The following is a 12679-nucleotide window of genomic DNA, read 5'->3' on the forward strand; positions in this document are numbered from 1 at the left end:
TCAGGTTTTCTCTGTCTGTTCATGGTCGATCTGGGATGCCGGTCTGGTGACAGACCCACCCTTCAGTGTGAACTGAACTCTAAATTGTGTCCCTCCTCCAAGGTCCCCAAGTCCCTGTCTCCTCTGTGAAACCTTGGGAGTCCCGTTTGAGAAGAAAGGGGCCCGCAGACACCTGATTCTCACGCTCGGTTTATGCGCAGGTGCCAGCCTGCAAGCCGGAGAGGCACACAGAGAGGAAACTGCGTTGCTGTTTCAGAACACAAAGGAAAGAAAGAACTCTGAAATTGTGTGGGGATCTGGAGTTAGGGCAACTTGCCTCGAAACTGAACAGAAAGTGTTTTCGCATCACCCCCTCGCCCCAGGTAGCACCCAGTCATGCGGCGCTCAGTGGAAAGCTCGGCACACGAAGCCAGGCCGGGACCCACAGCCCAGGTTCTGCATTTGGCATTTAGCGCCTGCGATGTCTCCGAGAACCCTGCAGAGACGGAGCCCACAGAGGAGGGTAGAGTGTGGACCAGAAGCCACCAGAAGCCGGACGAGGTGGCTGAGTTCAGCGCTGTCAGCCAGAGGCTGGTGAGGGAGCACCCTGATGCCTGCATCCCCGGTGAGCCTTGAACCCGACATCTGAGCCTCCACCTCTCCTTCCTAAACAAGCAGGACCTGCCAGTGCACGTACAAGTTGCCTTCTATGAAACAGCAACGCTGAGGTCACTGGTGCTGAGGCCATGGGGCTCGTGGAGGTGTTCTGTCCATGGGGGAGAAGCCCTGAGCATCTGGGAGCCACAAGGAGGAATCTCCAGAGACAAACGTGAGACTTAACCACAGAGGCCCCGCCCCATTATCAAAACTCTGCTCCACTCACAAGACCCCGCCCCACTCAGCGGCCCCTCCCCACTCACATGACCCACCCCACTTACAGGACCCCACCTGTCACAGGGCTCCTCCTTTACATGACCCCGCCCCACTCACATGACCCCGCCCCACTCACATGGCCCCGCCCCACTCACATGGCCCCACTCCTCTCGAGTGGCTCCACACCCTCTTACATGGCCCTCCCCCTGATGGTGAGACCCACAGCCCCTTCTCAGGCCCATAACCCCAGGACTTTTCTCCACCATCCTGGATGGCAGACTCACCCTTGATTCTCCAGAACATCCTCTGCAAACGCTCCATGGCCATATGGGCAAGTCACGAGAGGCCAGCTGACCTATAAGAATGCTGCCTGTGGTCACATGTGCTCCACACTCCAATCAGCTAAGGCTGTGGGTGGGGCCAGGAAGGTTCTGCCCAGGATAGTACTGTGGGTGGAGCCTTGCGGTGATGGACACGCCCTCGTCTCCCTGGCAACCAGCTTTCCTCCCACCTCGGCTCACTGCGCACCTGGCTCTCCTCTCACCTGGATGATGCAGCAGCTTCCACCCCTGTCCCCCGCACCGAGTCCCCGCAGAGCAGCAGGTCAACTTCTAAAGCGTGGCTCAGACCGCCTCTCCCTGCAGAAGCCCCAGGGGCTCCCAGCCTCCGAGTCCAAACCAAACTGCTCCCCACCGACAAAGCCTGCGCCCCATCTTCCTCCTGAGCTGCGGACACACGACCCTCCCATTTCAGAAAAGAAAAACGGCGTCACTGCCCTTCATCTCTGTCTGTATAAACGGACTCAGCACCAGGGGGTATTCGCGGGGGCTGCGGAGCTGCCTGGAGACCCCTGCCCAGCCACAGAAGGCTCTGGAAGGAGGTGGTCTCTGCTGAGGGCCTGGTTTTGCTGTCACCCCCTAGAATGCTGGAGTCTCGCCTCCTACAGGTCGCGAGCCCATGGTCACCCCACTCGGGTGTGACAGGTCTCCCAACGCTAAGCAGAGACGTGGCCCAAAAGGGCTCCAAGGACGCAGGGGGTGCCCAGGGAGGCTCTTCCCAGAGGGAGCATTTTGTCTCTAGGACAGGATGTTCATGCTCAGAACAGACCTGCACACGAACAGGCCTTTGCTTGTGGCTTCATCTCTGTGGGAATAGAAACCTCCACATCGGATCCTCGGGGATGAGTGACACTGAATTGTCTGCAAATCTGTACACAGCAGGAGGTCCATGATTGCCCTGCATAAGAATTCCAGCAATTAAACTGCAAAGGCAGCCTTCCTGCATTAATATGTGTGGTAAAAATTCACAATAACAGTTTAGAAAGTATTTGGCAACTGTCAACCCACTTAAAATATTTTCACATTATTGCCTTTGCAGGGCACAATGCTGAGTACAAAATGTGATACTAGAAGCACTTCTGGGATAGCAGAGTAAAGGCTTCCAAAATTCTCTCCCTCCATAAAAGCAATCAGAATGCCAGAATAAACATCAAAAGGCCTGTTTCAGAGCTCCGAAAACTAGCTAAAGGCTTGCAATAAAGCTGAAATAAAGGCTGAACAGCATGTATTCAAAATAATAATAATGGCCAGGCCTGGTGGTTCATGCCTGTAATCCCAGAACTTTGGGAGGCCAAGGGGAGAGGATCATTTGAGTACAGGAGCTCTAGACCAGCCTGAGCAATATAGCAAGACCCCATCTCTACCAAAATAAATAAATACATGTTTTTAATTAGCCAGGCATGGTGGCGCACACCTGTGGTCCCACCTACTTGGGAGGCCGAGGAAGGAGGATTGCTTGAGCCCAGGAGGTCGAGGCTGCAGTGAGCTGTGATTGTGCTATGACATTCCAGCCTGGGCAATAGGGTGAATGCCTTTCTCAAAATAATAACAATGGCTGAATCTTGGTAAGAAAAGCAAATTGTGTGGCATTTTAATTTGCCCAATTTCAGTCCTCTTCTCTCAGCCCCACAGTAGTCCTAAAAAACAAAGAGTGGCTGTAAAAAACCAGCAGGCTGGCAGCCCCTGGAGGGACACAGAGGACTGGAACTCTCCACAAAGCCCATTTCCAGTGAATCGCTGTCATCTGACCACGCTGACAGCTCCCCGAAGAGCTGCGCTCCCACTGAAGAACTGCTTTCTCCTCGCTACTTGACCTCATCAGAGCTTGTTTTGTGCACCAGCCCTACCTATCCTAGAATATTTGTCCTAAAAAATCAGTGGGGATTGTTTATTACCGTAGTTGCCTGAAGCAGCAATACAAGTTGAAGCTGAGAAGAGGCTGGCCCAAAAAAATTAAAAGGAAGTACTGTGGAATGACATGTTCTTATAAAGCTTTGAAAAGCTCTGATATATTCCTGAGAACTTAGAAGGCCAGGTGCACATGCAGGGCTGTGTGTCTGCTGGGAGAGAACTAAGAGGGCCCCAGCTCACCTGGGCTGACTGGGAAGCTCCCTGCCAGCGTGGGCACCAGCTAAGGCAGAGCTGTAAGCCATCTGCCAGGATGGTGAAGGCATTCCCCAACACACACCCACACAGCCCTCAGCAAAGTCTGAGAAAATCCTCATTTCAAGGAATTTGAGGAAATCTCTGTTCAGTCATTATCTGACCACTAAGCTAACCAGGTACATTTCCGTGTCTTCACACAAAAAAGACACTAAGCTAACCAGGTACATTTCTGTGTCTTCACACAAAAAAGACACTAAGCTAACCAGGTACATTTCTGTGTCTTCGCGCAAAAAAAAAAAAAGACACTAAGCTCACCAAGTACATTTCCGTGTCTTCGCGCAAAAAAAAAGACTAAGCTAACCAAGTACATTTCCGTGTCTTCACACAAAAAAGACACTAAGCTCACCAAGTACATTTCCGTGTCTTCACACAAAAAAAGAAAGCAGACTGTACAGAATTAGTCCAGGGAAGTCTAAAGCAAGAAAACAATGACAGCAATAAACAGCTCAAGAAACAAACACTGGCGGGGTGGGAACTGATGTCCAGAAAAAGACTGTATTCATTACATATATAATTTATTTTTTGAAACAAAGTCTCTCTCACTCTGTCACCCAGGCTGGAGTGCAGTGTCATGATCTTGGCTCACTGCAACCTCCGCCTCCCAGGTTCAAGCGATTCTCCTGCCTCAGCCTCCTCAGTAGCTGCGATTACAGGCATGCACCACCATGCCCAGCTAATTTTTGTATTTGTAATAGAGACCAGGGTTTCACCATGTTGGCCAGGCTGCTCTTGAACTCCGGACCTCAAGTAATCTGCCCACCTCAGCCTCCCAAAGTGCTGGGACTACAGGCGTGAGCCACCGTGCCCAGCCTTGTAATTTATATAATTTTAAATGTCCAATTTTGAAGAAAACAAAATGAGACATGCAAAGGAAATATGGCATGTACACACACATGCATGCAAACACACACATACACACACACAAAACAGTCAATAGAAATTGTCCTATGGAAGCTCAGGTGAAGTTTCTAGACAATTTTAAGTCAGCTGTTACAAATATGTTCCAAAAACTAAAAGAAACCACGTCTACAGAATTAATAAAAGTATGAGCACAATGTCTCCCTAAACATATCCACAAACATAAATTATTTTTTTCAGATCAAAGTAGAAATTATGGAGTTAAAAAGTACTGGAATAAAAAATTCACTAGAGGGGCTCAATGGCAAACTTGAACTGGCAGAAGAAAAATTCTGTAGACTTGAGGATGGATCCACTGAGATTATGGAGTTTGAGAATCAGAAAAAAGAAGAAGAATGAATACCGATGAGCATGGCCTCAGAAACTTGTGGGACACCATCAAGCACATCAAATGCACAAAATGGCAGCCTCTGCCAGAAAGGAGAGAAAGGAGCTAAAAGAATGTTGGAAGAAATAATGGCTAAAAACCCCAAATTTGATGAAAAACATTAAACTGCACATCTACAAAGCTCAGTAAACTATGACTAGAATAAACTAAAGTATCTGTGCCTGCACATATCATAGTCAAGTTGTCAAAAGGCAAAGAAGGAATCTTTAAAGCATCAAGGTAGTGACTCATCATGTAAAATGAATCCTCAAAAAGACTACCAGGCAATTTCTCACCCGACACCACAGAGGCCAAAGGCAGTGGGAAAATATCCTCTAATGCTGGAAGTCAAAGCAGTCAACCAAGAATTGTACATCCAGCAAAACTATCTTTAAAAAACAAAGGAGAAATAAAAACTAAGGTAATACATTGCTACCACCTTTCTTCTATTAACTCACTTAATAAGCAATTGCATAAAGTTGTAGGCAGTTGTATTTTGGGACCTATAACATATTTAAATGTAATATCATCACAAAGAGGCAGATGAGAAAAAAGTAGAACAGGATTAAGGAAACAACAGCAAATGGTGATATAATCCACAGAAACAAAGAAAGTGAACCAGAAAGAATAAAAGAAAGGAAGAGCAAAATGGAGGAATATTTTTTGTCTAGACTGGCTAGACAAAAAAAAATGAGGAAAGGAAAAGACAGAAGACTCTCCTTTCAAAAAATATTTTTTGTTGTTGTTTGTTTTTTGTTTTTTGTTTTTGTTTTTTTGTTTTGGTTTGTTTTTTTTGACAGAGTCTCTCTCTCTCTCTGTTGCCCAAGCTGGAGTGCAGTGGTGCGATCTCGCCTCACTGCAACCTCCACCTCCCAGGTTCAAGCAATTATCCTGCCTCAGCCTCCTGTGTAGCTGGGATTACAGGTGCACCACCACGCCTGGCTAATTTCTGTATTTTTAGTAGAGATAGGGTTTTACCATGTTGGCCAGGCTGGTCTTGAACTCCTGACCTCAGGCGATCCACCCACCTCAGGATCCCAAAGTGCTGGGATTCCAGGCGTGAGGCACCGTGCCCAGCCAAAAATTCTTGGTAAGCATGAACAAAGGTGGAAGACTCACACTTCCCTATGCGGAAACTAACTACACAGTTGCAGTAACAAAACCATGCAGTATTGCCGTAAGGACAGACATACAGATCTGTGGACTAGAATTGAGAGACCAAAAATAAACCCTAGTATCTATGATCAGTTGGTTTTCAACAAGAGTGCCAATACAATTAAATGGAGAAAAAGTATTCAAAAAGTCGTATTGAAACAACTAGACATCTACATGCAGAAAAACGAATTTGGACGCATACCTCCCATTATACATAACAATATAGCTCAAAATTCATTAGACCTAAATGTAACAGCTAAAACTATAAAAGTGTTAGAAGAAAACACAGGAGGAATCCTTGTGATACAACTTCTGGATTGTGATTCTGGTGGTCACAGGATCTACACATGTGATTAAAATGCACAGAAATGAGTGCATGTAAAGCCAGAAATCTGAAGAAGGTGGCGGACTCCATCAGTGTAAACCTCCTGGCTGTGATGTACTGCAGTCATATATGATGTTACCCTTAGAGGAAACGGGGAAGTGTATTGGGGATCTCGCTGTATTATTTCTGACAACTGAGTGTGAATATTCAATTATCTTAAAAAATAAGTCTCAATTCACACACAATATATCACACCAATATATAATGTAATTCTTAATATTCTTTGTCTAATTTTCATGCCTTCACTTTGACATGTTGTACTCTCCTTATCCTTCCAATAAACTACCTTTCTGCTCAGGAGAACCGGAGTCAGCATCTGTTGCTGACATCCAGACATCTCTAGCACTCCCTCACAGGCTGCTACAAGCCTCCACTGAGATCGTGTGTGAGCCCCTTGATGGTTCCTAATGATGGCAATAGTTAACCTTTTCCAAGCATCTGCCCTGCGCCTGGTCCTGCTGTTTTACATGAGTGAAGTCATTCAATTGCTCAGCCCTTGCCAGCTGCGCACACTCTTGCCCCACTTTACAAATGAAGCCACAAAGCCACATGGTGGTTGGAGGACTCACGGCAAGTGACAGAGCTGGGAAGGGGCCAATTCAGGACTCAGGTCAAGACCTCCTGGTTCCAGAGCCCCACCCTGACCCACCATGTCACTCAGCACAGGTGAGTTACACCTGATCTTTATCTGTCTCTTCATGCCCTGGGGATGGAATTTTCCCAGAATGGCCGCTGGCTCCCCCGGCCTGGCACGTCAGGGACTTGTAGTACATGGCCCTGCCTTCAGATGCCTGTGACGTCAGAGATGGAGGATGGGCCTGCTGGGTCCCCTGGCTCTGTCGGCTCCAGGAGCCTTGGGGTTGGGGGGACGATCCACAGGAATCCATGTGCCTCCCAGAACATGAAAGGCCATGGCCCCAGAGCATCCAAATTCCATCTAACGGCATTTTTCAGGAGTAAAGAAAGAGGCAGAACAGAAAATCCATACAGCTGCTGTGCCCAGAATGAACGTGTTTTCATCGGAAGAGCAATCTCTCCTAATCTCAGGGCTGAAGTCAGGCAACAAAATCAATATCTGAAAACACCTACGAAAGTGTTAAAGCTTTTCAATTTGGCTCCTGGGCCATTGCTAGCTGAAATTTCATCCAGCACATAGAGTTTGAGGGCTTTTTTTCCCCTTTGTTCTTTTTGTCATCAAATTAGCCAAAGCGTTAAGTCCATAGGACCCAATCTATCAGTGTTTATTTTCTTTATTCAGCCAAAACTGACCTCTACTCAATTTACATTTACAAGATATACAAAGAAATTAATAAGATGAGAAAGAGCCCATTGCTAATGTGAGAATGTCTCTGCATGTAAACAGAAGCACATTCCCCTGCGGCTTCCAGCCGGAGGGTTTAAGGAGTAAAGGTATTAGACGGCTAACAGCTGCCTTTCTCTAAGCAATGTCAACAAGAGGCGGCCTCCAGAGATATGCGTGCTACAGAAGTGTCTGTCAATAGCAATCAGATAACAAATCTTGGCCTAAGTATTTACCCAACAGCCTCAGCCACATGGTCCTTCTTCACACTGGAAAAGTCACACCACCAATACTGAGAGTGGCCAAGCCCATCCTACTGCAAGCCTTCCCTCCCCACCCCCTGCCTGGTGGGTAAGATGAACATTCTGTCATTCCTAGTAGAATATCTGAGATTCTGGTCTGTCTAATGTTGGGCCAGAGGCAGAGAAAAAAAACCCAAATGCCCGGAGTTGACCGTTCAAGCCCCACGCATGAGACACAAGCAGGAGGCATCAAACCCAGCAACACGGTTTTCCAGAACAGAGCGGGCCGCGGTGTGCAGTCACTCAGCCCCACGCGGCCCCAGCGCCTGTCCAGGGCTCCACCTCCGTGGGAGACTGAAAGCAGCGCCGGGTCCTGGTGCTGTAACGGACTCCCCTGTGTGTCATCCTCACATGGCCACAGGTGCAGAAGCTCGGCACTGGGTGTACCGAGGTGGCCAAGCCGTGGCTACTGTCTGGAGAGCTTTGTCACATGGGAGAGTTGGCAAATGGAGTTACTGATCTTTACACATGATACAAACAGCCTGGGAGAATGAGCTTGCTCATCAGCCGAAACGGGCTCAGAGGAGAAGAACCTTGGGAACAGCAAAGGGGCAGCCAGGGACACGAAGGTCATGACAGCCAGGAAGGTCCGTGAGCCTCTGCGAGGCGGGCGGGGAGGCTGGGCACCAGGCATCCCTGCTGGCTGTTTTCTGTGCACGCTGGCCTGGCCCCCAGCTGACTGCTGTTCCTGGTTCTCTAATTAAAGGACCAAGCTCCTGGACGTGACCCTGAGTCGCTGCTCTTTGCACGGGGAGAGGGGATCCTGAAGGGCAGCCTCATCGGTGCCTATCCTAGCAGCATCAAAGAACTCCCAACTGAAGGAGCCGTGGCGCCGTGGGTGGGACGTGGGACGGTGGTTTGTTACACGCGTGCCCCCTGCCCTCCCCGTGGGCTCTCAAGGGCTCCCACGGAAATGGGACCTGTAGCCCCACCCCCAGGAGGGTGTCTGGTGGATAGCAGACCTTCAATCACTATTGAGCAAGATTTGTGGATAAAGAATAAACAAAATGTAGATGGTCAGTAAATGCTTATTGAAAAATACACTACTTTCTTACACAAATGGACACCATGGTATATGTTTTATTCACTCTTTGTGTCTGTCTTCTTTCTTAAACATTTTATTTAGAAGCAATTATCTTTTTTGTTCCTCTCTTTCTCCATTACTGCCTTCTTCTGTATTCAATGGTTTTTTGTTTGTTTATTTAGTGTACCATTTTCATTCTGCTGTTTATTTTACCATGTTTTTGTGTCCTACTTACTGGTTGTCCCTGGAGCTTCCCAGGTGAGATGTGTGTGTGTCCCAACAAGGGAAGGTTTCCACCTGTGTTATCAAACCACCTGGGGCAGGAACTGAGGGTCTGTGGGGACATCTACTTACCGCCATATTTGGAAACATGAGAGACAAACCTCTCCCTCATTTACTGATAAAAACAAACACACACTCAGTCTCTCACACACACTAACAGCCGAGGAATCACACCTTTAAACACGGCTGGCCTCTTCCCCGCACCCTGACCCCCTCGCTCCCGTTGCAGACTCCAGCCTGGTCTCAAAAGGGACCCAGAGCCTGAGATCTGTACAAGGGAAGCTTCCCAATCCAGGACAGATCCACATCAAGAAAAACAGTTACAGGCAAGGGCCCGTCTCTGACGCCTCCTCCCCCAAGACAGGGGTGACCACCTCTGGCTCCAGAGGGAGCTGGGCTCTGGCACCGCACACCAGCCTCAGTCAGCGGCTGCGGCACACGGAGCCAAGAGTCCACACGGAGCACGTCTGAACGGCCCCATCCCAAAGCTGCCCCTGCGGCCCTCATGACAGCTGCCTGTCAACTGTGGATGACAAATGACAAGTCTGTTACTGCAGGACCTGAGCCTTCTCCATGACTGTTTTCCAGACAAGGTTCACTCTGGTTCAGAAATCAAACCAGGCACGAGCAACACCTACAGGTATGCTTTCTCTCGGATCAGTCACGTCCCAAGCCGTGCTGTCACGCTGTTTTCTCTCACCTCTACTGAGCCACCCCCCTGGTGCAGAAAAAAATCAAAACCCCGACACCACTGTCTAACCGTAAAGCAGATCGCAGGACAGCATCTGTCCTGTTCTGAACCCGAGGAAAATCTGTCGAGAAAGGACTTCTGAGAGTGGAGAAGGGGGTGGACGAGGCTGGGGGAACAGAGATGACTTCCACTCCAGACCTTCTGTCCTGCCCCGCAGGCCTGCCCACAGCGCACCAGCTGGAGATGAGAAGGAGGAACGCTCAGGCCACTGTGCTTACAAGGGCCAGCTGAACGCTCGAGGACTAACCGGTTCTCCGAGAAAACCCTCCCTCCTTTTGTTTCTGATGCAAGAGACAAATGCAAGACACACTAGGATTTGCTTCATTCATTCAAGCACCACCGATTTCTTTTCTACAGAAAACTACAGGGTCCTCGTGTTTTGACTGTCTCTCCCCATTAGAAGATGGATCTTTTTAAGTGTGAGGTCCATTACACTACTGACGCACCATGGGCCGGGCAGCAAGTCTCCTCCGTTCTCAGACAGAAAGCCATGTTTCCTTTTCCTGCATCCACAGATGACGTCATCACCAGGCAGTCTATGCACGAGGTGTGGCCGCAGATGCACTCAAGGCACAGGTAGCATTTGATGCCTGTAACCAGGGTCCAACTGAGTCCCCAGGAAACCATCTCTAACAAGAGTACAGTTGGCAAATAAAAGACACTGGCAGCCTAAAGGGGGTACACTGAGCACTCCATGTAATGTAGTCAAGTGATACTCAGTTTATTTTTATTTTATTGTTATTTTAATTTGGGATTCAACGTCTTTAGCAGGTCATGCACATGCCCTTGCCACCCTCCCTATTGCGCTCACTTGTCTCTCTTTCCCCTAATTTATGTTTCCTCCCTGGCCCCTGGAGACATCTGAATCTTCACCCATTTTAGTTGTGCACAAACAGATACGTAAAGAACTGGAAAAGACTCAGAACTGGCAAAGGCTCAGGAAGTCCAACTCAGAAAGCACAATCAGGAGAAAAAAAATAGAACTGAAGGCCTATGTACGAGCTCCATAACTACTCTCTATCCATTTCTCCATCTACCGGTCATCCATCACCTATTCACCTGTTTGTCCATCCACCCACTCATTCATCCACCTGTCCATCCATCCATCCATCCATCTACCCACCACCCACCCACCCATCCATTTATTCATCCACTCATGCATCCACCCAACCATCTATCCATCTGTCCATCCATCTATCCATCCACCCATCCATTCATCTATCCACCCATCCATCCACCCACCCACTCATCCAAACATCCACCCACCCACTCATCCAAACATCCACCCATCCATTCATCCATTCATCCATCCACCCATACATCCATTCATCCATCCACTCATCCATCCACCCACCCACTCATCCAAACATCCATCTATCCATTCATCCATCTATCCATCCACCTATCCATCCTCCATTAATCTATTAATTCATCCATCCATTCATCCACCATCTACCCATTAATCTACCCATCCATCTACCCATCCATTCACCCATCCACCCACCCATTCATGCAACCACCCATCCATCCATCCATCCACCCACCCATCCAACCATCCATTCATCCATCCATCTACCCATCCATCCATCCATCCATCCATCCATCCATCCATCCATCTGTCCATTCTTCAGTTACTGAGTCACTGCTATGTCCCAGCAGCATTCCAAACCCTGGTGATGCATCAGAAACAAAAGAGACAAACATCCACCCTCCTAGAGATATTCTTCTCATAGGAAGGCAGCCCCTGTGGAATTATGAAAATGACAGGTCAGACAGACCTAGAAGGCAGGTTCCAGCTCAGCAATGCATTAGCTCTGTGACCTTGGACTGAAGCTCAACGTCTCTGAACTTGATTTGCTGGTGTGGAAACAACAGGACCCACTTTGTAGGGTTGTGTTAAAATAAAATTCTCTCATCTGACTGTGGAGTGGATGATGCCACCTCAGCATATTAACTCAACTTCCTGCCCTGCCTGCCCAAGGCTGTGTCCCTTCCTCCTCCCACCCAGGTTCAGGATTCCTCCCACCCAGGCTCAGTATTGCAGCTGGAGGAAATGCAGCTGGCTATGTCCCACCTCTGCCATTATACTGGGACTTTATTCTCTTGAGCTGGATTCTGTTTGTGCACATAGAGCTGACCACCAAGTAAGTGAAGGGGCAGCAGGTAACAGATTGCTATTGATTCCAAGAGGACCCGTGTCTAAAGTTCTCAAGAGGCCAGGCTGGATGTGGCATGGGCCCTCCTCCCCCTCCTCAGGACATAATCCCACCCCAGGTCACTGGAGGAGGCAGCCCCAGGGGATTTTGGGGGCTGTGGGTGCCACACTGAGAGGCTGGGGCTCCTGACCATGGGTCCTGACATTTCGAACTTCTTTATAATTACACCACTGACCTGCAGGATTTGGTCTGAGGCCTGCAATAGTTGGGGCTGAGGGAAGAACATCACGACACGGACAGCTCCGAGCTGTTTCACAAGGTTGAGTCTCACGGGGGTGTCCAGGTCCCAACAGCAAATGTTCCGTTATAGGATGGAAATGTTCCATAAAAGGCACTCTAGGAGGAGGGGACTTCAAGGTTCCGTCCACTCTATCCAGGTAACATCGGTGGATGGACCGAGTCTGCAAGAGCCCAGAAGACACATCCCATGAGCTCGGCCCAAGGGTCAAGCAGAAGAATGGTGAGATGGGCCCTGAGCATCCAGGGCATGAGCAGGCAGCAAGACCGTTAGTGATTTTATATCCCACATCCCAAAGTTGTCCACCAAAGGAAGCAGCAGCGGCTCTTCATAAAAGCAATTAGCAGGAAGAGGGGAGCAGACCTAGATGGGAGGAACCCCAAGA

At 48.7% G+C, this 12679-nt stretch overlaps 1 long non-coding RNA gene across 3 annotated transcripts in view; it reads right to left on the reverse strand.

The window, feature by feature from the left end:
* Positions 1-12679, reverse strand: part of LOC119623258 (uncharacterized) — a 146533-nt gene that overhangs the window by 101835 nt on the left and 32019 nt on the right. The gene's annotated exons all lie outside the window — the stretch shown is intronic.

Source organism: Chlorocebus sabaeus, chromosome 11 (genome assembly GCF_047675955.1).
Source record: "Chlorocebus sabaeus isolate Y175 chromosome 11, mChlSab1.0.hap1, whole genome shotgun sequence".
Taxonomy (NCBI): Eukaryota; Metazoa; Chordata; class Mammalia; order Primates; family Cercopithecidae; genus Chlorocebus; species Chlorocebus sabaeus.